Source organism: Eschrichtius robustus, chromosome 5 (genome assembly GCF_028021215.1).
Source record: "Eschrichtius robustus isolate mEscRob2 chromosome 5, mEscRob2.pri, whole genome shotgun sequence".
Lineage (NCBI taxonomy): Eukaryota > Metazoa > Chordata > Mammalia > Artiodactyla > Eschrichtiidae > Eschrichtius > Eschrichtius robustus.
This window is the reverse complement of record NC_090828.1, coordinates 85,318,489-85,345,895: the sequence shown is the minus strand read 5'-3', so window position 1 is coordinate 85,345,895 and position 27,407 is coordinate 85,318,489. Positions and strand designations below refer to the sequence as shown.

The 27,407-nt window shown below is 36.3% G+C and overlaps 1 pseudogene; it reads left to right on the top strand.

Annotated features, from left to right (window-relative positions):
* Window positions 1–22,615, top strand: part of LOC137764640 (large ribosomal subunit protein eL6-like) — a 32,250-nt pseudogene extending 9,635 nt beyond the window's left edge.
* Window positions 22,616–27,407: the final 4,792 nt, after the last annotated feature.

Genomic DNA, 27,407 nt, shown 5'->3' with positions numbered 1-27,407 from the left:
AATATATGGGGGAATGAAAACTTGTTTGTAATGTGTGAATATAATGTAATGGAAAAGAGAATGTATACATATAAATTTAAAGACATATTGAATTGAATGAGTGTCCTAAAGGGAGATGTAATAGACTCATTATAAAAGAGGCAATTAAGAGCATCCTGACTGAGTTTGTATCTTATCTCCAGCATTTCCTAGTTGTAGCCATGGGCATATTGCTGAAGCCCTCTTTGCCTCAGTTTCCACATCTGTAAAATTGGGGTAATATTAGGACTTACCACAGGTGGCTGGGGTCATGTGTTGTGCCCGTATGCATCCCAAGCATATAGTAAGTGCAATAGAAGTAACAGCTATTTTTGTAAAGGAAGGGAGATAACATTTTCTTTGAGATTGAAGAGTAAGTCAGGCAAAGGAGTAACTGAATTGTGAAAGATAAGGGAGGGAATTAGAAAAATTTCTTAACAGAAACCCTCTACTTCCTCAATAAATGAGAAGAAAAGTTCTCTTCTGACAATGAGGAAGGCAGGCATGGGGTCTGAAACTTAGAGAAAGTGGTAAAATTTGAGCATAGGTTCTGGAAAATGGCAAAGAAAGATGAAATAAAAAGATGATCAAGAAGGACTTAGGGACTAGCTAATATGAATACACTTGTCAAAGAATCAGTGTGCCTCCTCGTGAGATTTTCTCCAGCAGGTTTTACCAGCTGGCGGATGCTGTAGTTACCACCCTACACAGACTCTGCAGGTCAGAAGGAGGTAGAGATTTAGTAAGGGATCTGTTATCACAGTCATTCATTAAGTCATTCCATCAGGAATGCTACCATCTTTAAAAATGTTTTATTATTATATCATTTTCAAATATTTTATTATTTTTAGTATTTATTTTTTTCCTTGTAGAAAAATAAACGCAATATAAAATTTAACCATTTTCAAGCGTACAACTTATTTGTGTAGTACAAATATGCTACAAATGTAGCATTTCGTACATTTACACTGTTGTGTAACAATAACTACTATGCATCTCCAGAAATTTTTTTATCATACAAACTAAAACTCTGTACCATTAAAGAATAACTCTGCATTACCCTCTTCTCCCAACCCCTGGTAACCACTCTTCTGCTCTCTGTCTTTATCAATTTGACTATTCTAGGTACCTCATATAAGTGGAGTCATACAATATTTTTCCTTTTGTGTCTGGTTTATTTAACTTAGTATAATATTTTCAAGGTTCACCCATGTTGTACCATGTATCCAAATTTCATTCCTTTCTGAGGCTGAATAATATTCCATTGTATGTATGTGACATATTTTTTTATGTATCACATCCATCCAAGAACATACAGGTTGTTCCCACCTTTTGGTTATTGTGAATAATACTGCTGTAGATCTATATCTATATCTATATATCCATCAGGAGCAAGTGGACTTTATCACAGAAATGCAAGGTTGGTTTAATAGCCTAAAATCAATCAAATCATTTCACCATATTAACAGCAAAAACAAAAATAAAAACATATGGCCCTTTCAACAGATGCAGAAAAAGCCTTTGATCTAATTCAATACTCATTCATGAAGGAAAAATAAAAACATAGGAAACTAGGAATAGAAAGAAATATCTTCAATCTGATAAAGAGCATGCACATAAAAATCAACAGCGTTTTTATTGGTAAAATATTGAATATTTTCTACTAAGATTAGGAACAATAAAACAATCTTACTTTAACTACTTCTATCAATGTTTTATTAGAGATCAGAACAAGTGTAGTAAGGCAAGAAAATAATAGAAAGTGTGATGACTGGAAGGGAAGAATAAAACTGTTTCTTTGCAGATTATGTGATTGTATTGTAGTAAGTCCTAAGGAGTCTACAAAATTTTACTGAAAATAATAAGTGATTTTTAGTAAGTTCAAGAATACAATTCACTAAAACCGATTTTATTAATTAAAAAATAAAATAAAATTTGTATTAATAATTATTTAAAACTTTGGAATAAAATTAACCAAAGACAAGTAAAACCTGTACATCAAAATCTCCAAAATGTTGCTGAGATAAATTTAAAAGGATATAAAATATTGAGAGATATATTGTGTTACTGGATTGGAAAACACATTGTTGTTAAGATGTCACTTTTCCTCCAAAAATTTGTAGATTCACTTCAATCCAAATTAAAATCACAGTGGGCTATTTTGTAGAAATTAATAAGACGATTCTAAATCTTGTATGGAAATACAAATGATGTATCTGGATTAGTTGAAACAATCTTGAAAATTGTGAAGAAACAATCTTGAAGAACAAAATTGCAAATTTCATATTATCTGATTTTAAGAATTATTTTAAAGCCAACCTAATCAAGATTGGGTGGAATTTACATAAGAATAGAGTCACAACTCAGCTGAACAGACTAGACAGTCTAGAAATAAATCTACACATAAATGTCAATTGATTTTAGACAAAGGTGTGAAGGCAATTCAATGGAGAGAGAATATTCTTTTTTGTGTGTGTGTGGTTGGGCAACCATCACCACCATCATTTTAGCATATTTCTATCATCCCCAAAAGTCTGCTGTCAATCCCTGCTCCTACTCCCACCATCAGGCAATCACTAATCTGATTTCATAAAGGAAATACTTTTTCAACAAATGGTCTATAGCAACTGTATAAACACATGGAATGAAATTTACCATGTCTACTTCGCAATATGCACAAACATTAGAAATGGATCATATACCTGAAAGTAAAATCTAAAGCAATAATCTTAAAAAAAAATGTGAGAATACCTTTATGACCTTGGGTTATGTGAATATTTCTTGGCAAGGAAACAAAAAGCAATAGACATAAAGAAGATTAAATTTTAAAATGAATTTCACCAAAGTGATTTTTTTTTAAAGTGTCCATCAAAAGATACCATTATGAAAATAAAAATGCAAGTCACAGGCTAGAGAAAATATTCATAATACATATATCTGACAGAGGATTTGCATCCAGAATACATAAATAATTTCTACAAATCATTAATAAAATGTTAACTAGCCAATATAAACAGGCTAGATAATTGAACAGCCACTTATCAAAAGATATGGCAAGCCAAAAGCCCACTGAACCATTCTCCACTTGGGTTAAATAAAAATCACTTCATGCTCAGGCTTCCCTGGTGGCGCAGTGGTTGAGAATCTGCCTGCCAATGCAGGGGACATGGGTTCGAGCCCTGGTCTGGGAAGATCCCACATGCCATGGAGCAACTAGGCCCGTGGGCCACAACTACTGACCCTGCACGTCTGGAGCCTGTGCTCAGCAACAAGAGAGGCCGCGATAGTGAGAGGCCCACGCACCGCGATGAAGAGTGGCCCCCACTCACCGCAACTAGAGAAAGCCCTCGCACAGAAACGAAGACCCAACACAGCCATAAATAAATAAATAAATAAATAAATAAATAAATAAATAAATAAATAAATAAATAAATAGATAAATAGATAAATAAAAAACCACTTCATGCTCATTTGAAGAACTAAATTAAAGACTGATAATACTAAATGTGATGATTTGGAGGAACTAGAACTTTCATATGTTACTGGTGGAGGTACAAAGCAGTACACCCCTTTGGAAAACTGTTTGGCTGTTTCTTACAAAGTTAAACATACTCCATCAACCCACTGCCCAGAAATTCCACTCTTAAGTATTTACAAGAGAAATGAAGCATATGTTCACAAACAGCAGTGTGCCAAAATGTTTATAGCAATTCATAGTAGCCCCAAACTGCTAAAACCCAAATATCCTTAAGAGAAAAAAGGATAAATTCTGATATATTCATATGATGGAATTCTACTCAGCATTTATAATAGCATATGGCACTGTATAATGAATAACACTGAAGAATTAAGCAACAACAAAAACAGCAAAACATTTGGTTAAATAAAAGAATCCAGACACAATAGAGTACATGCCATATGATACAATTTGTAAACATTTCAAATACAAGGTAAAAGTTGTATATATTGATTGAAATCAGAGCAGTAGCTGCCTATGAGTCCTGAGAATGATTGTAGGGCAGCATGAAGGAAATTTTTGGTATGATGGAAATGTTCCCTGCATTGGGTACAGGGTTGTATATATTAGTTAAAAATCATTGAATTTTACACTTAAATGTGCACATTTCATTGTATACAAATGTTGCCTTAATTTAAAACAAATGTTACCAAAGTTGGTTAATAAATAAGAAGACCATTAACAGGAAGAGGAAGCACCTGTGTCAGTAGCATTGACTTTTTTGTGACTCCCTGAATACTGTGCCCTTTCATAGTTCCTTACTGTCCTCCCTTCAGCTCCAACTGGCCCTTCACAAAAATTTCCCTTATCTCTTTTGTATCCACCTCCTTTATAAGGCAATCTCTGCTCTTCTTTTTTGATAGCTCTCTTCAACTCTCCTCTTTCTCCATCTTAAGACCAATTCTGATACTCCTTATTCCTATTAAGGTGTGAGTGACAAATAGCATGTTAAACTGTTGACTTTCTGCCAAATATTTATTTTTAATAAGTGAAATGCTAGAACTCAGTGTCAAAGAAGTAGCTCAATATAATTTGCACTATCTCAATAAATTTAGAATTTTATCTTTTACATTTTTAATCAGTTGCTCAACTAATACTGAGTTGTCAGAGAGTTTGATGAACCAGGTGATAAATTGAAGAGCTGTCAATCTGGGGAGAAGTGGGCAGATCTTAACCAAATAAGGACTTAATGAATGTACATAAACAAAATGACAAATGTTTCTGAAGGGGGGGGGGCGTCTTCTAGGACTCTTTCCTCTTCTTCTTCTCTTCCATACATTTTACTTTCTATTCTATCACGGAATGTTTGAAAAATCACTCTAGTGTGTCTCCTCAATTCTGTGACCATTCCTATTCATCTCGCTCAAATTCTGCTGTCTCTCACTTGTCCTAAGATGTCACCTTATTCGCCTCTGTGATTCCAGTTGTGTCCATCTCCCTTCTTACCAATTTTCCCTCCCCTTTCACTCTTCATCCTCTCTTTTTTTTTTTCTTTAATAAATTTATTTCTTTATTTTTGGTTGCATTGGGTCTTCGTTGCTGTGCAGGCTTTCTCTAGTTGCGGCGAGTGGAAGCTACTCTTCCTTGTGGTGCACGGGCTTCTCATTGCGGTGGCTTCTCTTGCTGAAGAGCTTGGGCTCTAGGCGCGTGGGCTGCAGTAGTTGTGGCACGCGGGCTCAGTAGTTGTGGCTCACGGGCTCTAGAGCGCAGGCTCAGAAGTTGTTGCGCACGGGCTCCGCGGCATGTGGGATCTTCCCAGACCAGGGCTCGAACCCGTGTCCCCTGCATTGGCAGGCAGATTCTTAACCACTGCGCCACCAGGGAAGTCCCCATCCTCTCATTGATTCTCTCCCAAATTCCAGCTACACTAGTGTGGGTGGTTTGGAAATAGTTTATACCCTTTCATGTTTCTGTACCTTAGCATAGACTATTTCCTTTTCCTGGAAAGTCCACGCCGCGGCACTGACTTCATCAAGATCTAAGTAGTTAACTAACTTTTCTCAGGAAGCCATAGTCTGCTATCAAAGACTTCCCTTTGATGACTTTTGCTTATTATTATACATGCCATTTTGTCCTTTTGCCTGCTAGATTGTAAACTCCTTGAGAAAGGGATTGTGATAATCTATGTATTCTATTTTCTGGCCCAGTGTCTGACCCACTGTAAGCATTCAATAAATATTTGTTGACCTAATGTTTTATGAGAAATATTTAAAAAGATAACTAAACTTTCTTTTCTTTCTGTTTGAAATGTTTGTGTGTATGTATATTTGCTTCAGTTTTTTTTTGTTTTGTTTTGTTTTATTTTTGGTCTTCTTCCTTCATTTACACACATATACACACATGGAAAACCATTAACAAATGTTATTGAAGGAAGGTGCCAAAAGAAGTTAACATAGATGGGTATATTCTCTGGAGTTGAACATTTTTGCCATTTATTTTTCATGAGATAGCTTCTGAAACATCAGTCTTCACTGTAAAAAAACCTAATGAAGCAAAGCTGACTTTAGGAGCCATATTTGTAAAAGAGAAGTAAAAAGATTAGTTAATATTCTTTTAAGAAGATGATTTTCCTTTACCCAGTTTACTTATGTGCAAATCACTGACCCACTTTTAACATAATGAGGATAATAGGTAGATTTGGGTAGGTATCAAAATTAAAGTCTAAAGTCTGCGTCTAAATTATGAGTTGCTTGCTTGTGAGAAATTTCCTAACTGGGACGGCTTCCAAAAGCACTTTACCGTAGCTTCATGGAATTTTCTCAACTGTTTCATTTGGTTCCTTCTCCACACCTCTTCCCTTGTGCATAGAGGCACATCTGTCTGTTTTCTGCCTTATCAAGCATGCATCTACATCTGTGAGGAAAACTCCACTTCCTCAGCTAAAAACCTGTATCTGATTGTGGTAATAAAGCTCTACTTCCTCAGTTCAAAACATACATCAGACAAGACCAATTACTTCAAATGACTCATAGTAACAGGCAAAGCAAGAGTTGTCTTTTCAAAGCCTTTGAACTTCTCCTGCTTCAAAGGTGTACTAAAACGTGCTTATAAGGTGATTGTCTAAAATTGCCAAATTACCAGTTTCCAAGCTTTGACATTTGCTATTTTGCATAACTAGACAAAGGAAATCAGTGAGATTACCTTCCAGGGGGAAAAGAGACCAAAAAAAGGGCAGACAAAGAAGTAACTATGACATAGGTGAGGCTGGTGGCCATGATACCTCTTAGGCAAAGGGCAGGAATTAACTATTGATAGAATCAGGTTACTATGTTAAGCAAGCAGATATTTTTCATTCTTACTCTTGCTCTTAAAAAAATAAAAAATATATTACTCTGAGAATGATCAGCGAATAACATTTTTCTTAAAGAAGCCACTGTCCAGAAGTTTTGCCTGATATTTTGAATTCTGGTGAAATACTTCCTGATACTCGCTTATGTGTCAAAAATGTCAGTAGTGGTAAAAGTAGTCAAAACTCATAATTGCCTGCCAGCTGTCTGGGGATTTGCATGAATTGAATTTGTGGTCATATCTGTTCCTGTCCTTTCTCCAGGGTGAATTTAGTCTGACCTTCTTCAAGGGAAATACTTTCTATAGGTTTACTGCCTTCCTACCATACCTTTCAATAGCATAAAAGGCTTTTTATTTTACTTCTTGTAAACATCTTTAAAAATGTTTACCTTCTTCATAAAACTTCTTCCTAAGCACAGCAGGAACAGCTGAGCCTAATGGCTATGGGCAAGTTCTCTAGAGCCAGATGCCTCAGTTCAAATCCTGGTTCTGTACGTCCATTCACCTGGATGCCTTTAGATGGGCTACTGACTTCTCCCTGTCTTAGTTTCTGCATCTACAAAATGGGGATAACATCGGGAATTCCCTGGCGGTCCAGTAGTTAGGACTCTGAGCTTTCACTGCTGAGGGCCCGGGTTCAGTGTCTGGTGGGGTTTAATCCCTGGTGGGGGAACTAAGATCTTACGAGCCCCGTGATGCGGCCAAAAAAAAAAAAATGAGGATAATGTAACAGTATCTATCCCATGGGTTGTTATGAGTGAGAAATACATTAATATTTATAAAGCATTTCAAATAGTATCTGGCACATGGTAAGCCATATATGTGTTTTGTAAAATATTTTAAAATGATGAAGTGTGTATATTTAATTTACTTTGCAGAGCTTGATTAAATTGAGAGCACAATGATTTTGTTTTTCAAAAGTGAGATAATCTGATGAGAAAAAATGCTAAGGCCCACTGCCTGAGTCTAAGGAGAAGTACTTGGTAGTTGGAACTAGCCAGCTTCTCCCATAATCTGCACCATACCAAGCCACTAAAGGGTTCCCCTGGCAGAAAGTTCAAAAATACTACTGAATCCAGTGAACTAAGCCTTGTCTCCAAATATTTTTTCTTATTTTCTTAGTGTGTCATCCCTGTTAAAATAAGGAGCAAAAAATTTGTGACCCTTGAAAACATACCCTTTCTTAACAATAAATGAGTAATTTTGATGAGGTGATATTATTCACAATTTATAAATACCTAGCAGTCAGGCATGGTGCAACCACCAATTCTTAGACATTTAGATCAAGAGAGACACTTTAGGTTAGTTAGTTTAAGCCTCTCACTTTACAGAAGAAGAAGACTACAGTGAAATGGACATAGATAGGTTTTTCCAAGATCATAGTCACAGTTAGCAATGGATTTGGGTCATGCTGTTGGAGAGCCTGCCTTTTGGAGTCAGGCAATGCTGAGTTCAATTTTCATCTCTCCCACTTCTATACCACTGAACGCATCTTAATCTTAGTTTCCTCAACCCTGAAAATACAGTGAGATGATATTTGTAGGTGAGATAATAATTGTAAAGCAATTAGCACATTGGCTGGCTCATAGCAAACTCTCAATAAATCATACCTATTTTTATTGTTAGTCTTATTATTTCCTTGTCTCCTGTGTGTCTTCCATCATAAAACCAAATACCAGATGTTAAAATAAATACTGGTCTCCTCCAAATGATTATTGTCAAATCATACCCTCTATGATTTGCTCCCCTTCATAGTCTATCCAACACAGGTGGTTTGTAGATGCCCAGTTGGCACCTTAATTTGTAAGGCAAATAGTGACTGAGTCAAATTTTCAGACTCACATTTATATATAGCACCGACCCTGTAAATAAACCTGCAGAGTCAAGTTTTATCTTGTCCACTTTGTGTCATCAAGCTCTTGTACAGGAAATGGAGTGTATTTAATATTGGTGACTCTGTATGTGTCATTTAATCGTCTCTATTGATTGGATTTCATCAGAGTGTGGGGCTTGGACAGAGGTTTGATTAGACTGCAAGTATTCTTGGCCGTTTTCTTTTACCCGACACCATATCAATGTACCTTCTGGTGTGATATCACTTTCAAAATCAATATCTGAAAAAAGCCCTGCACACAGGCGCCCAGGAAGAAAAGGCACTGCCTCTAAGTCTCCTTATACACACAGATTAAGCCTCTCCAACTGAAAAAGATTTATTGCATGTTTTAGAGCAGGATAGAGGAGAAAATAAGAACTGAAGGTGTCTCCATAGATTTCTTGTGTAATTTACACAACATTTTTTATTTAAAAGTGTCAAATTCTCCCTGTTAATGTTGGTTGACATTTGAGAATGGATCATTTTTATCAGTGAAATTTTACACTTTCAATCTAGTGCTTTTTTCCCCTAGATGTACTAATAGTCTATAAATATATTATTTGGGCAAATTGATATCTTAGACAGACTATTCTTGCCCAAATTCATTTTGCATGGATTTTACTGCTGTGAAATGTCCACTGGGCCTCCAGACTAATCTTCCACTGAAGCAAAGTTTATTTTTCTATTTGCCAAAGTTGTTCCATCACGAATTCACAAAGCTCAGGCTCCAGATTTAAATAACACAAACTAAGTAGCATTAAGCAGCAAATGTGTCTCTTTATGCTAGGTTCATGGAGTTTGTGGTGGTGTCATTATGCTGACTGGGAAAGGGGCTGGGATAAAATGCTTATTTATCTCTCCTCTGAAACATGGAATTTTCTCAGAGGTCAGTGGCTGGGATCTTGGTAGTCAGGGTTGAACTGAAACTCCTAGGAGTAGATGAGGCAATTTGAATAACTTCAGACTATTTTAAGTATCAAAACCCTGGGGTTTGGAAATAATATATTCTATCCCGTAAAATGTAAATTCCTAATAAAGCAAGTTACCTGGCATCAATATACCTAGCGTTATACCCTGAGATGGAAGTCTTCTGCCATAGAGTGATAGGAATGAATGGATAAAGAGCATGAACTCCATTCTGTACTACCACTGTCCTCTTTTTTTGCAATACCTCTCTGTCTGTAACTTTATCATCTCCTCCTGCAGGTTCTTTTATCCTTGCTTTGTGTTCTTCCTTTTGTCATATGTTACTTTAGAAAAGTGCTTGGCAAACTAAAGACCCTGAGCCAAATCTGGCAGCTCGTTGTGTAGCAGAGACCATCTGGCCAGCAAAACCTAAACATTTGCTATCTGGTCCTTTGCAGAAAAAGTCTGTAGGCCCCTGTATTAGAGCAACAAGTTTTCATTGTGAAATGACAAGTTTTATGTGGGACGAGTTGGAGGGAAATGTAATTCCTCCCCAAAATACCATCCTGTTCTCTGATAATAATTGTATTTTCTGTATCTCATTTCTAAAGTTACAAGTATCGGACTGTCATTTCTACTTATATTTTTGTATCATGTTCTCAATATCAGGAAATATTAAGATGCTGAAAACGTAGTTCTGTACATTTTGCTATCTTCTGTGATGACTCCCTCACCCTTATGAAATGGTTAAAGTGTGTGGTTGCCTCTGAAGAGAGAGAAAGTGTATATTTATATACATATTTAATGTTTTGAATTGTGATTTTTATAAGCATGTGCACAAATATATTTAATACAGATTTTAAAATTAATTATTCCTGAAGAGCTTTTTCCAGATCCTGGTCAATATATTATATAGAGTAGAGACTTTTTCTACATTTAGAGAGAAATGTTATGATATGCTATCAGGTAAAAATCAGTCTGTAACACAGTAATTTTCACATACATACTCATCTAAACTTTTTCACATTTATAATCAGGGAACCCCAAGCAAGAAAATTATAACTCAGTTGAACTAAAGAAAAGATTCTCAGGCATGACCTTTCCCAAACTGTTATAGAACTTAATAGAAGTAGCCACCATTTAGTGAGTATTTACTGAGTATCAAGTGTTTTAGGTATAACGTTTCAGTTAATCTCCCTGACAATGCTGTGAGGAGGGTTGGAGATGAGGAGACAGAGGCCAAGAGTTTAGTCACCCTCAGTCAAAGGCAGATGTGTCAAGTCTAGAGCTCAAGGTCTTTCCACAGCACCGGGTACTTCTAACTGAAGGCAGATCTCCATGGTATGCAGACTTCAAATACCTCTTGGAGGCCAGTTTCACTAGGGATTTGGGAACAGAGAGACCCAGACACTTTCAGAACAGCCCCAGGAGCTTTGATGAGTCCATTGAAAATCTAAGTAGTACACATTAGGAAAAGAGTCTGTGTTCTGCTTTTCAGTTCATCAGGGTGTGGACTCTTGGGGGAAAGATGTCCACTGCAATTCATGAGAGGGAAGAAGTTCCCCAAGTTCAGCTTTTACTTTACCGAATCCGAACTCGGATTCAGAGCACTCATCCTTCTACAGCCTAGGGCTGAAGTCATCAGTGAAGGTGCTGCTGCTATATCATGTAAAGAGTTTCAGTGACCCCAAGTCATGGAAACGTGTTCTTAAGGGCCCAGAGGGATCTGGGCTGAAAAAAAAAAATGGGGCATATGTTCTTGATCTGCCCTCCTGACATGACGTATGCTGTGGTTAATTATGCTAAAACTTTGTTCTGATCAGGTTACTTCCCTTTTCACCAACCTTGCCAAAACAATAAATATTTATTTCCAAAGAATATTTTCTCTGTGCATTTAAACAGTTTGCTATACAACAACGAGATCCTGGAGATGTGTATATGGTGTGTCTGTGTGTCTGTGTCTATGTTCTTGTTGATCACATCCTGTAGGTAATGACAAACTGAAAACAGTACAGTCGTCCCTGGTATCTGCAGGGGATTGGTTCCAGGATCCTCCATGGGGACCAAAATCCATGGATGCTCAAGTCCTTTATATAAAAAGATGTAGTACAGTTGGACCTCCGTGTCTGCAGGTTCTGCATCCACAGATATGGAGGGCCAACTCTACAGTAGAAAGGATATGAGAAAAGAGTCTCACCACAGGATGGAGGTGGGACATGGAGAAGGTTTGGGTGAGAGTTGGGAGCTTGCTCTAGCCTGGGACTGGGAAGGTCTCACGGGTGATGTAACTTCAGATGAAAAACTCTAAAACTCTAGATTGGAAGGAGAGTCAGATCTAGGTTTTGTGGTACCTGAAACTTATACCATTTGTGAGGGGGGGGTTCTTTAAGAAAAAAAGATACAAAACTACAAGCATAAAATCACGTAGGAAGTCTTGAAAGATGCCTTAAAATCTTAGGTTTCCTTAGCTCATAGTAAATCTGTTTCAGGTTGGACATTGACATTGTAACCTGATTTTCTCGCTGGGAGCAAATGCCTCTGCCAGCAGATAAAGAGTATCTCTAGGAGCATTTCAGGTATCCTAGGCTGAGATCAAACTGAAGTTTTGCCCTAGACTGTTGGAGAGGCAATCGGGTCTCTGGAAGCTGGTCCAGATGCCAAGGTTAAGATACACTAGAAGTCTCCTGGTTGAGGTGCTGGGCCGTTTTGTGACCTTGAGAAAGACTGGGATCCGGGCAAACTCATGCCATGTAAAGATCCCCAAAGATGAATGTAAGGTACAGCTGTGAGGGCAACCACAAAGGAAGCAGTGATATCCTGCTGTTCTTCCCTATTGTTATCTTCAAACCAGGAGAAAAGTTGGGACGACTGGCAAATTAACTTCTGTTGTTCTGTGACGATTCCAGGGGAGAGCCTGCTCTTCATTTAGGTTGTGTGGTGAAGAGAGAGGCTGTGCATTCCCCCTCAACATCCCAGTGGGGGTCTCTGGGGCAGCAACACCCTCATAGGTCCATGGGAAGCAGAGGCAGGAACAGGACATGAAGGATCCAGTTCTGAGTGGAGAGGATATGGCACCTTGTAGAAAATAACTGAGAAACACTCTGAAAGTGAAATGTTTTTCCACTTGGAAATGCTCGGTCTCAAACTCACTTAATTTGTGTACTTATCAAGTGCATCAACAACCTTAAGAACAGGTTGGTGTTGCCTGGTAGACATACAATCAAAGCAAATAAACACTAAATAACATGGCTATATTTCCTGTCACAAACCTTTGTTCAAGAGTTCCTTCCATCTTGCTTACCAACTGCTTATCCCCAGTCAATCTGCATTGGATGAAAACGACCTGTCCTATGAGGTCCAGCTCAACTGGCCATGAAATATGAAAACCTCCCCTGATTCCCCCAGTCACAAATGGTCTTTCTATTTGAAGCATTATGTCTTTACATCTTTCTATGGCTCTACACACTTTCACCTAGAAGTGTGGTTACTTTAGTGAATATCTGGACTAGCCTCTCTTGTCTATGAGGATTAGAATGTTACTCAGGTTCTCTTAAATCTTTTGGGTTTCTGTTTGCTTAATAGTGTTTGTGACAAGGCAAAACTGCACACTGAAATCTCATGGGAAACAAGAGATAGCCTTAGAACTGAGCTAGCCAGATGGAAACAAAGTTGGGAAGTTAAAGGAACCTATCAGCTGTGGGTACAGCAGTCATCTTCATTCACCGACCCAGCCTCACATCATACAAAGCCTGCAGAAAGGAAGCATGACTCATTCACCTTGGTAGGTAGCAAGCCAGTACTGCAAACACAGTGGTTGGTGGGGCATTAAGCACACAGTGCCCAGATGGACTGAAGGTTGTCTGGGTTGTAGCGTGAATGTGTTTCTTAGAGGAAGATACCATTCTGATAGCAAATGTATGAGCTTGGTTACCCATGTACTAAAAAATTATACTTTTCTCCTCAGCTCTTCTACTCCCCGGAGCCAAAATCCTTCCACTGAAGACTTTGTCATTAGGTACTATGACAATGCTTAGTTCCCAGACTCTCATAGGCCAGTCTCCATCTTACTCTCTGTGTATCCCTCAGAGCAAGACCTTTTGCACATAGGAGGCTCTCAATAAGTTTTGAATGAATAGCTGGTTAGAAATCAGCTGTAATATCCTTCTGCATATACAGCACATGTAAGCTACCAGGGTTTGGGGATTTTTTTTCCCCCTTTAATCTGTGTTTTCACTAAGAGAAAGAGGGGAGTCATTATTCTTTGACACATGAAGTACCTCATTTTTAATGCAGGTAAACTGCCTGTTCAGAGAAAACAGTACGTTGTGGTACTGAAAACACAACTGTATGGCTCGTGAGAGCTACCTTATTATCTGACTAAATTGGTTTATGTAGAAAAAACTAAAGAATAGAAAATATACGTTCAAACATTAAGTAAATATCTTAAATGGAATCAAATTCTTGGAGAAGATATGAAAGCTCTCCATCCGGGGTCAGGATGGGGACGGGGGAAGGCTTGAATCTTTAGCTGATTTGTTGAAGAAAACTTAGCAGTATGTAGTACGTGGTGAAGAATAATCCTGAATTGGCACAAGCAAGAAAGGTAGGATTTGCCTGCTTCTTTGAACATTAGTTCATATCCTTCATATTCATTATACTGTAGACCATTAAGCTATTTTATGGGCATGAGAGAAGTTCAAGTACAGCACAAGTTGCCAAAAGGATTATGAATTTCATTTTGATTGATCAATAATTAACTGTACCTTGTGAAATTACAGGCTTGACTAACTGTGGAACGTATTGTAGTGAACAGCCCAAGCTGCCAGAAAGAACAGAGAAGACAGAAGAAAAAAAGATGGAAACTGAAACATCTGTCCCCTTTATGCTGCAAGAGCTGGTAACCAAGATCTCGCTGTTTCCTTCTCTATCTAAAGTACAAACAGCATAAAGCAGGGATTGGATTGATACAGGACACTACAGAAGGTGTTTGCTTATAATTATTTCTAGCACTTTTTTGAAGCTCAGGGATAAAACATTTCCAATTATTCATCAAGCTCTTGGAATACATAGGCCTCTATAAGAGGGATTTAGCAGAACAACAAATAGCACACAAGGGTACAGATGAAAGGAAAGAATGTGAAGGGATTATTACCATAAAAAAGCAAATGACTATTTGATGGAATTACAACAATACAGGGAGTCAGAGAGGGATGGGAAAATAATGCTAATTGATAAATACATAGCTGTTTAGCATTAATTTGAATTATGTCATGGCTGTGAAATGAATAATAACTGTCATTTGCTTTTCACACGTGAATATATATATATGTATATATATACACACACACACATATACATATATATATATATATATATATATATATATAACTTTTGAAAGATAACTAATCTAGACTTCCGTTGCCTCAGTGGCTGCCTTGGAAAAGCTGTCCACTTTCCTTCAACCAATGAGAGTTCTAATTATTAAAATATTGGTGGAAATTCCCTTTACTAATATCTGACAGCCTTAGTTTACCCAAAATACACAACAATTTGTACTACCCATTTATGGTTTACATCTATGTACTTCTAAACAGGTTTTTTTTTTTTAGAAGATATTTCTTTTTGTTTGTTTGTTTGTTTAATTATTTATTTATTTTATTTTTGGCTGCGTTGGGTCTTCGTTGCTGCGCGCAGGCTTTCTCTAGTTGAGGCGAGCAGGGGCTACTCTTCGTTGCGGTGCGCGGGCTTCTCATTGCCGTGGCTCCTCTCGTTGCAGAGCACGGGCTCTAGGCGCAAGGGCTTTAGTAGCTGTGGCTCGCGGGCTCCAGTGCACAGGCTCAGTAGTTGTGGCGCACGGGCTTAGTTGCTCCGCGGCATGTGGGATCTTCCCGGACCAGGGCTCGAACCCGTGTCCCCTGCATTGGCAGGCAGATTCTTAACCACTGCACCACCAGGGAAGTCCCATAAACAGGTTTTGAGTACTGTCTAATGTGGACAAATGTTAAAATCTAAACCAAATCTAAAACAAAGCATAGGACTGACTATCCCTGTTTCTGTTCTGTAATTCCTCTACGTATTTTTCTTCCTTTGTTAGTACAGAGAAAAGTTAAATTATCTAGCGATAACAGCAATTTTAGCACAAATATGCTTTTACAATTGCATTTGGCAGATTTATGGATGCTGGGGAATCTCAAAATAGAAGGTGAAATCACTTTCTAACCACAAATAGCTGAGCCACCCCGGTAACAGTATAGTTCAGACCTGGGAATAGATTACCTTTCAAATAGATATTGAATTTAAGTATTTCTTTCCAGTTACCTCTGATCAGATAAAAAGATTTCTATTTATTTTTTAATAAAATAAAATACTTGGGAATAAAGTACCAAAGGAATTCAAATTAAATGGCAAGACAGGATCTCTAAAACTCTTCTATTATCCCAAACTATAAGAACCCATCCATTGGTTGTTCCACTCAGGAATGTTGAAGTTCTCACAGGCCCATTCAATCATGAACTGTACTTGCCCCAGAGTGTCCTTCAGAGAGCAGAGAGGCACTAGACAGTTAAGTCTTTGAGGTTTTCTGTAGTTCTCTTTCTATTTTTGTTTTCTAAACTTTGTGTTACATACAACTCAAATTTTTAGTTTCAGACAGAAATAGTATACTTGTGGGTGTAGTCAAGACGTAAGATTCATGATGGCACAGCATAATAAAATAAATCAGTTTTGCTACCTAATAATGTGCTTTAAAGAATAGAGAAAGTTTAATGTGCAGTTTAGGAAGGCACACATTTACAAATTAAGATATATCGGTCACCAATGCACTCAATAGATATTAACTCCACAAATCTGCATAATTGTAGTTCTAAACACAACAACATTTTCTGGTCATTTGTGGGGAAAGAAGAGTAAAAAGGGTGAGATACTATAGGGTCGTGGAAGAACTGAGACCTTCAGAATAGCAGATAGGTCAAGAAATAAATGTGTATGAAATAGGATTCCAACTTTTTTTTTGAACAGAGAAAGCATTTACCGATAAGGAAAAAAAATAAAAGATGAAAAGGTATCTAGTCATTTTCTGTGTGTATCTCTTCTGAAATTGGGGATGGGAAAAATATTTCAGTTTTATACTGATTTTCTTATGGCTTTTGGAAATTATTTATTTACATTACACTAAAATAAATACCACAATAAAGTTTTTGTTTACTATGATTTAAAGTAAATGTTTCATGACCAGGATTTAAAGTTACATTTGTGACTGCAAATAATTCTTAGAAATGAATATTTCCCTGTTTTGCTTTTGTACTAAACAAATCTGCAGCAAGTTACTTTAAAAATGAAATAAATCTTGTGTTCATAGTGACAGTCAATAACACTACAGCATAATAATCAATTGCTATTTGTAGCAGCAGGACTAGCAGTGGGGGCAGATCAGTGCAAATTACTGTCACTGTGTGCTGTCATGTATGCAGCCAGCCTGTAGAACCCAAGACAAATGAAGCTCGATTCAGCGGAACGAGACAGTACTTAGTCATACCTGCACCACAACAGAGGAATGTGGGTTGGCATCAAATATAACAGGAAAGTGGATATAAATCTAAAACATTGATGGGTAAGAAAAATAAATTAATCCAGCTAAGAGTTCTGCTCCCAAGATTCAAAGTTAAATGCTCATCCCTTTTTTTTCTATGAGCTGGAAATTGGTGGATTACAGGTGTCTAAGGATCTACAAAAAGGTTAGATGGCTTTTTAGTGAACGCCAGAGAAGTCTGTGCTGTACTTGACTCTGTTTCAGAGAGATGACTGACTCTAAAATCAGATATTAGGTGTAAATCACTAGTAATGGCCAATTCTAATGACAAATTTAAGTGATAATATATTCCACATACAAATAAGAAACAACTAAGAGGGGTGAAAACCATGTTTGTCCATATCATTGGGGGTTAAAATATTTTTTTAATCTTTTTAATTTTTTGTATTTAATTCAAAGAAAGAAAGGAAGCCGTTGGTCTATCTTTGGGAAATCCTTAAATCTTTTCGCCAATCAAGTAATTTTAAAGCTAGAACTACTGATTTTCTACCTTAGTCTCTTTCTGTGATGAATCAGATGACTTGCCTTCTTTTTGCAGGTAAGTAATACAGAATACAGAGAGTAATGGGGAGAAGGCAACCAGTATATTCAAATCCACAAAAGAAATAAGCTGAGCAGATTGACAATAGCATAGTAATCCCTCCATTTCTAACACTCCCCAGTAGTTAATGAAGTTTGCAGAGAGGTATAGTCACTCATTCAGGAGAAAAATGCTTCAAATATTTCCTTGAACAAGATCAGAACCAACCATGTAATCTACTGCACCCTGTTTTAAATGAATCTGGGGTGCCCCTTGTTCAAAAGTAATAACAATTTCAAGACCACACAGCAGACCACTGAAACAAGCGTGGGCCCTCTAAATGTGGGGCCTCCTCGAACGACCCAGATTGTGCACCCATGAAGCCAGCCATTGATGCTAAAGTTCATCTTCCTAAGCTTCAACCTTCCCACAAACACCAGCCTAGTTTGGTTTATGTTACTTAACCCTCAACAAATTGATCTCTAAAACAACGGTTACAGATTGATAGCCTGCAGGCTGAAGTTGGCCCAGAGACATATTCTGGTCGACCTGATGGGTGACTCTTATAGGTCAAGACTGAGTAACAGCTGATCCCTTTGGATGAGACGTCTTCTCTCAGTCCCTATTATTTCTTATTCTTTGACAGTGAGCCATTTTTGCCCCTTACATACCTGCCTAGCCCCTGTTAACATTTGAGTTTACCACCCATAAAATGGTAATGGAAATCTTTAGCTAGCTTTCCCTGATCCTAATAGCAGTGCAAATAATAGTTGTAAAAGCATCATGCTGGAAAAACCTACATGGATCTTAAGAAAACATTAGTTAAAGCACAAATAAGTTAATAGTATTGATGAAATGCATATTCTGTAAACTATGCTCTCAGGAAAAATTTGCATTAACTCACTACCTCCTTTAGTGAAAACCTGTTAGGAAGAAATGCCACTCTCTACTTTCACCCTGTTTACTTCACTGATCTAGATGGAAAAAAAAAAAACAAAAAACCCTCAAAAATTCACTTACCAATATGTTGAGCCATTTACAATTCTGAAATCACATTAAAAGCAACTAACAAACACCAAGGGGAAAGGGGCAGAAACACTTAAGTACAATTAAAAGAAATTGAAATGACCCTCGGAAGCAAACTGTGATGAATGAAAAATAGTAACTCTTTTTCCAAGTAAAATGACTTTATCAAAATGACAGCATGATGCCTAAAATATGTACATTATTTAGAAATGTGACAGTTCACTCGATTGTTAAACATGGTGGTGATAAATTGTAGTTTTCTAAAAGGGACCAAATGACCTGAAAAATAATGCACCTAAGATTTAAGAAAACATTTCTGCCAAATATGATAATGCTTTGAGTTCAATACAGTGACTTTCTTATTGATAGTTCATGTTATTAATGGCTTAAATATATAACTCTGTCTTATAACTCTATCATGGGCAGAATCCAACTGCAAACCTAGTGTGTATTTTTATTGCTTTCATCTTGCTAGATTATTTTCAAGATAGAAAGTCCATGCCAATTTAATTGTGATTAGACTTAACTTCTGGACTAAGCTCACATATAAGAAGATGAACAAATCCTAGAATGTATTTTTACAAGTCATCATATTTGACTACTGCTTCAACTTCCCAACGAATGGAATGAAGAACTTAATATAAATTTTTGGTCTCTGCTGTATTTTACTCTGTATTTTTGGCTCTGATTTAAGAAAGCCGTTTGCCTTATTTGCAGCATTTGGAAAAAAGAAAGCACATAGCAATACTCTTGAGTCAAACTTTTGCCACAGTCAGCCACTGTTTCTGAGATGTCAGGTCTGTATAACTATATTAGAAAGGATTTTTTTCCTTCATTCTGCCTCTATTCCCCAGGCTGTAATTCCATTCAAAGAAATATTTGCCATGTAAGTCAGCAAGGATTAGAACTATCTTTAAGAGATTGCTTTTAGAATATTATTGGTGTTTACCTGGCAGAGAACAGATAAGGCTACTGCTACCGTTATTGTAATTTTACTGAAGATGTGCCTTTTTAATGATGAAAACTGTGTAAGGACTTTGGCTTTCTCTGTTTAAAATATATGCTGCAGAGCTCAAACCTTAAACTAGATGTGTTAGATATGAGATTTCTTTTTTAACAGAATAAATTTAAGGTGGAGCAGGATGTGTCACTAAAAATGTTTCCCAGGAGAAATCTATCTCACGAGGGTGTGATTCATTTGGCCCAGGAAGACTATAAAGCTAGCACCACTAGCCCATACTTCTGAGTTGTTTGCTCTTCATGAAGTAGTCTAGGTATTATCTACTGACCTTTCTTCATTGTCATTTTTCTACAGTGATCTTCTTTTACAATTGGTGAATTCCACTTCATCTTTTCTATAATATCCACACATCCCTTGAGTAAGAAATATGGCTTATGGAAAAATGAGTAAGACTTGGGCTTGACAAAAATGAGCTTAGCACTAAGTGGAGACGTTTGCACACATTCTATCATTCTGTATAACCATCTGGAACAAAATGGGTTAGGGATGAGGCTGATTTGGCACCTTTATGGTTGACTAACCTGCACAAATTCACATGCCTAATAAGTGTCAGGGCAAAGATTTGCACCTATGCTTAAAGGTCCCAGCTCTTCTCATTGTGCCATGTTGTCTTTCTTCAGGATCTATGCGTTATAGGCCTCTGTACCTTACAAGCCTTATCAATAAATGAACCAGATGACATCTTTGAGGATTTTTTGGATTGCGTTAGAGGTAAAGTTTACAGAACTGGGAATCCAAAATAAAAATGACTGCCCTTTCCCTCATGAGTCTTAAACTAAATTAAAACTGGAATAATTTTTGAATCCTAGAGTCTCAAGAAGAAGCAAATACCAAATAAATGAGTTGATAACAAGAATTTTTTGAAATGCCTTTCCCATGATATCATGTATTTGCCTAAAGTTGAAATTTAGTAGAATCTTCTGAATCACAAGATAAATACCAACCTTTATTTTTTATATTTTTGGTGTTAAGAATTTTTTAATATTTACTTTAATTCTTTGAAAAGCAGTTATTTATTCACATATGTGTGCAAAGGTTTAGCATACATATCAATACAACAATGAATGACAAATGTCTTATCCTCGGTTTGCTTAAAATGATTAATAAAGTACCTGTGTAATATTTCTCAGTTAGCTAAAATACTAATTATATAGTTCTGTACCTGAAACCTTATGAATATATACTAGTAAAGAGCATTAAAAATACCACATATGGAGAAAAAAGGCATTCAGTTATATTAAATAGCAGGTACAAATACCAGTCTCATGACTATCTCATATATGTAGTTTCATTTTTGTGTTTGCACTTAAAAAATATAAAATGCAAACTCAGTGTTATAACAACTTTGTCAATTAGCTAATTTTACAATGTGTAATTCCATCACAAACTTTCCAAGTACTATAAACACTAGTTATTTTTGATGCCCTTTCTATGTTTTCTGCAACATAGAAATAAACAGCAGGGTATTCAACTCCATCATTCATTGGTACTCCTGTTTATTATAGAGAGAAAAAAGGAACTCTAGAAAAATCCCATTTATTTTATGTAGCATGTATATGATAAAGAGCATATCAAGATTTCTATTAAAATAGAAACTCACATTGAATGCTTGCTTACAGTGCTGACAATACGCTCACAACTGTTGGTTCCAGAAAACATTGTTAGGAATTTTAATGATTTGAATTGTAAGAAATGCATTAGCATTAACTAAAGGTGATGAAAAATCTCTGGTTCTAGATTTTAGACTCTCCCACCCCCCCCCCTTTTTTTCACTATTTCCTTTCCTTACATTGGATTTCATCATATGTATAGGTATAGCCATACGGGGAAATGTGAGATTGATTGTGTCGCAGCAACATAATATAAAGTGAATGGATCTAAGAGTCAAGATTTCACCAAATGAAATATTTTTAACTTCTATTTTTTACTAAGAAAAATAAAACTAGATGGAAACCATTGTATCATTACTATTTAAAATTCTAATTATTTAGAATTGTAAGAAGAAAAAGACTCTCAAAAATTGTATTGTGCTCTCCTGTCATGCAAGATGGTGGTAAAATAAAGCTGAAAACCCAGACACTAAGGAGGGAAAAGCAAAAGAAGGGTGATGTCAGTGGCAAGGTTAAGAAGGATAACCACAGGGCAAAAATACCCAAGAAAGGGAAAACCACTACAGCTGAAATTCTGTCTTAGTCAGTGGAATCTGCAGGTATTCCCCATCCAAGGAAAGCCATGTGCAAGAGGAAAAGTTCGGCAGTTAAATCCAACATTGAGAGGCAAAAGGAGATGGTTCTTGCTACTGTCACAAGTCAGTTGCTGGTAACAAGAATGGTGGCACTCAAGTGTTCAAACTTGGCAATATATCTAGTTATTATCCTACTGAAGAGGTGACTGAAAAGCTGTTGAGCCACTGAAAAAAACCCTTTTGTTACCATGTGAGAAAACTTAGAGATAGGGTCATTTACAGATCAACTCTACTGGTCACTGCAGAGGCAAAAATGTGACTTTCCTGAAGCAGCTTGCTACTTGTAATTGGATCTCTGGTCCTCAATTTAGTTTCTCTATGTTGAACACAAAAGAAATTTGTCATTGTCCCCTCCACCAAAATTGAAATGAAAATACCCAAACATTGCATTGATGCCTACTTCAAGACGGAGCTACATAAGCCCAGCCACCAAGATGAGATTCTTGACACAGAGAAAAAAATACCAGGTTACAGAGCAGTGCAATATTCATTGGAAAGCTCTGGACTCTCAAAGTATGCCAACAATCATAGCTGTTCCCAGCTCCATGATTATCTGCGTTCAGTGTTCTCTCGTACAAATGAAGATTACCCTCACACAGTAACACAAAAATAGTGGGGGACTTTAACACCTCACTTACACCAATGGACAGATCATCCAAAATGAAAATAAATAAGGAGACAGAAGCTTTAAATGACACAATAGACCAGATAGATTTAATTGATATTTACAGGACATTCCATCCAAAAACAGCAGATTACACTTTCTTCTCAAGTGCACATGGAACATTCTCCAGGATAGATCACATCTTGGGTCACAAATCAAGCCTCAGTAAATTTAAGAAAATTGAAATCATATCAAGCATCTTTTCTGACCACAACACTATGAGATTAGAAATGAATTACAGGGAAAAAAATGTAAAAAACACAAACACATGGAGTCTAAACAATACGTTACTAAATAACCAAGAGATCACTGAAGAAATCAAAGACGAAATCAAAAAATACCTAGAGACAAATGACAATGAAAACACGACGACCCAAAACCTATGGGATGCAGCAAAAGCAGTTCTAAGAGGGAAGTTTATAGCTATACAAGCCTACCTAAAGAAAAAAGAAAAATCTCAAGTAAACAATCTAACCTTACACCTAAAGGAACTAGAGAAAGAAGAACAAACAAAACCCAAAGTTAGCAGAAGGAAAGAAATCATAAAGATCAGAGTGGAAATAAATGAAATAGAAACAAAGAAAACAATAGCAAAGATCAATAAAACTAAAAGCTGGTTCTTTAAAAAGATAAACAAAATTGATAAACCATTAGCCAGACTCATCAAGAAAAAGAGGAAGAGGACTCAAATCAATAAAATTAGAAATGAAAAAGGAGAAGTTACAACAGACACCGCAGAAATACAAAGCATCCTAAGAGACTACTACAAGCAACTCTATGCCAATAAAATGGACAACCTGGAAGAAATGGACAAATTCTTAGAAAGGTATAACCTTCCAAGACTGAACCAGGAAGAAACAGAAAATATGAACAGGCCAATCACAAGTAATTAAATTGAAACTGTGATTAAAAATCTTCCAACAAACAAAAGTCCAGGACCAGATGGCTTCACCAGTGAATACTATCAAATATTTAAAGAAGAGCTAACACCCATCCTTCTCAAACTCTTCCAAAAAATTGCAGAGGAAGGAACACTTCCAAACTCATTCTATGAGGCCACCATCACCCTGATACCAAAACCAGACAAAGATACTACAAAAAAAGAAAATTACAGACCAATATCACTGATGAATATAGATGCAAAAATCCTCAACAAAATACTAGCAAACAGAATCCAACAACACATTAAAAGGATCATACACCACAATCAAGTGGGATTTATCCCAGGGATGCAAGGATTCTTCAATATACACAAATCAATCAATGTGATACACCATATTAACAAATTAAAGAATAAAAACCATATGATCACCTCAATAGATGCAGAAAAAGCTTTTGACAAAATTCAACACCCATTTATGATAAAAACTCTCCAGAAAGTGGGCATAGAGGGAACCTACCTCAACATAATAAAGGCCATATACCACAAACCCACAGTAAACATCATTCTCAACGGTGAAAAACTGAAAGCATTTCCTCTAAGATCAGGAACGAGACAAGGATGTCCACTCTCACCACTATTATTCAACATAGTTTTGGAAGTCCTAGCCACGGCAATCAGAGAAGAAAAAGAAATAAATGGAATACAAATTGGAAAAGAAGAAGTAAAACTGTCACTGTTTGCAGATGACATGATACTATACATAGAGAATCCTAAAAATGCCACCAGAAAACTACTAGAGCTAATCAATGAATTTGGTAAAGTTGCAGGATACAAACTTAATGCACAGAAATCTCTTGCATTCCTATACACTAATGATGAAAAATCTGAAAGAGAAATTATGGAAACACTCCCATTTACCATTGCAACAAAAAGAATAAAATACCTAGGAATAAACCTACCTGGGGAGACAAAAGACCTGTATGCAGAAAACTATAAGATACTGATGAAAGAAATTAAAGATGATACCAACAGATGGAGAGATATACCATATTCTTGGATTGGAAGAATCAATATTGTGAAAATGACTCTACTACCCAAAGCAATCTACAGATTCAATGCAATCCCTATCAAATTACCAATGGCATTTTTTACGGAGCTAGAACAAATCATCTTAAAATTTGTATGGAGACACAAAAGACCCTGAATAGTCAGAGCAGTCTTGAGGGAAAAAAACGGAACTGGAGGAATCAGACTCCCTGACTTCAGACTATACTACAAAGCTACAGTAATCAAGACAATATGATACTGGCACAAAAACAGAAACATAGATCAATGGAACAAGATAGAAAGCCCAGAGATAAACCCATGCACCTATGGTCAACTAATCTATGACAAAGGAGGCAAAGATATACAATGGAGAAAAGACCATCTCTTCAATAAGTGGTGCTAGGAAAACTGGACAGCTACATGTAAAAGAATGAAATTAGAATACTCCCTAACAGCATACACAAAAATAAACTCAAAATGGATTCAAGACCTAAATGTAAGACCGGACACTATAAAACTCTTAGAGGAAAACATAGGAAGAGCACACTTTGACATAAATCACAGCAAGATCTTTTTTGATCCACCTCCTAGAGTAATGGAAATAAAAACAAAAATAAACAAATGGGACGTAATGAAACTTCAATGCTTTTGCACAGCAAAGGAAACCATAAACAAGACGAAAAGACAACCCTCAGAATGGGAGAAAAAATTTGCAAATGAATCAACGGACAAAGGATTAATCTCCAAAATATATAAACAGCTCATGCAGCTCAATATTAAAGAAACAAACAACCCAATCCAAAAATGGGCAGAAGACCTAAATAAACATTTCTCCAAAGAAGACATACAGATGGCCAAGAAGCATGTGAAAAGATGCTCAACATCACTAATTATTAGAGAAATGCAAATCAAAACTACAATGAGGTATCACCTCACACCAGTTAGAATGGGCATCATCAGAAAATCTACAAACAATAAATGCTGGAGAGGGTGTGGAGAAAAGGGAACCCTCTTGCACTGTTGGTGGGAATGTAAATTGATACAGCCACTATGGAGAACAATATGGAGGTTCCTTAAAAAACTAAAAATAGAATTACCATATGATCCAGCAATCCCACTACTGGGCATATACCCAGAGAAAACCATAATTCAAAAAGACACATGCACCCGAATGTTCATTGCGGCACTATTTACAATAGCCAGGTCATGGAAGCAACCTAAATGCCCATCTACAGACGAATGGATAAAGAAGACGTGGTACATATATACAATGGAATATTACTCAGCCATAAAAAGGAACGAAATTGAGTCATTTGTTGAGACGTGGATGGATCTAGAGACTGTCATACAGAGTGAAGTAAGTCAAAGAGAAAAACAAATATCGTATATTAACGCATGTATGTGGAACCTAGAAAAATGGTACAGATGAACCAGTTTGCAGGGCAGAAGTTGAGACACAGATGTAGAGAACAAACGTATGGACACCAAGGGGGGAAAACCGCGGTGGGGTGGGGATGGTGGTGTGCTGAATTGGGCGATTGGGATTGACATGTATACACTGATGTGTATAAAATTGATGACTGATTAAAAAAAAAAAAAGATTATCCTCACAAATTGGTGCCCTAAATTTCTAACAGAGAACACTAATTAAAATAACTGAAACATTAAAAATATAGTATTGCTTTAAAAGCCATTCATACCAACATATGTTTTCAGTTCCAATAATTAATATTAATTGATTAATTAATATCTTGAGCTATTGGTACATAGAGAAAATTTACATTTGACCAAAAATAAAATTTTTATGATAGTCAATTTTTCAAAATCTTTTCTTTTAAAATTAGACAACATTTTTGTCATTGAAAAATTTGATTCTATATGCAAATTGTAATTAACAGGTAATAAAAAGTGAAATAACTATTCAATACAAATAATAACTTAGTATTATTTTTCCCCAGAAATAAAAGTAAGGTTTTTAAAATATATAATACGAACTCATTAAAGTCATAATGCTATTGATATACATGAAATTTTCAATGAACCTGGATTTTATTTTTTACTTATCATATATCAGATGATGTGAATGTAATGGTTCACAATTTTAAAGGACATTGATTCTATTTATAGAAATAAGAACAGACACTAGTAGATAAAATATATATGTTCCATATATAAGAGATTTATTATTAAATAAATAGTAACAAATATTAAGTTTTTCTTATTTAGGGGAAAAATCTAGATTCCATAGAACATAGATACAATGCTTGAAAAAAACAGTAATGCCCAGCTAATGGAGGACTCTGAGGGAAAGGGGCCTGCCTGATATTTAGGAAATTATTGTAGCTAGAATAGGGTTAGTTTATCAGTGTTGCAGTTTGGAAAATTAACAACCATGTATAAAACTTACAGGAAAATTGATAACCAACTATCCTACCATCAGAAAAGTGACTCATTTCTCGAAGACATCCATTGAGATATTTTGCAGCACTTAGGGTTCATCAAAGTGTAGCGTTTGTAATATGGGAAAATAGCCTTCAATAATAACCTTTCCCTTAAAACGGTGGCAACTGCCAAGGGCCTAATATAATTTGGCAAAAAGTGCCTTGTGTACTTCAATCAAGAGCTGATTTAATCTTATTACAAAAACTATAATGGTTTTATTGAACTTCTATCTAGTCTCTATTGGTCTAGTCGGGTAGATAGAAATCCACTTCCTCTTTTTGTTCTTTTAACTTAAGATGCTTTGGAAAAGGAAATGAAATTTATCAAGGTAATGTAGTTGATTCTAACAACAAGAACACTTTGAAGTTA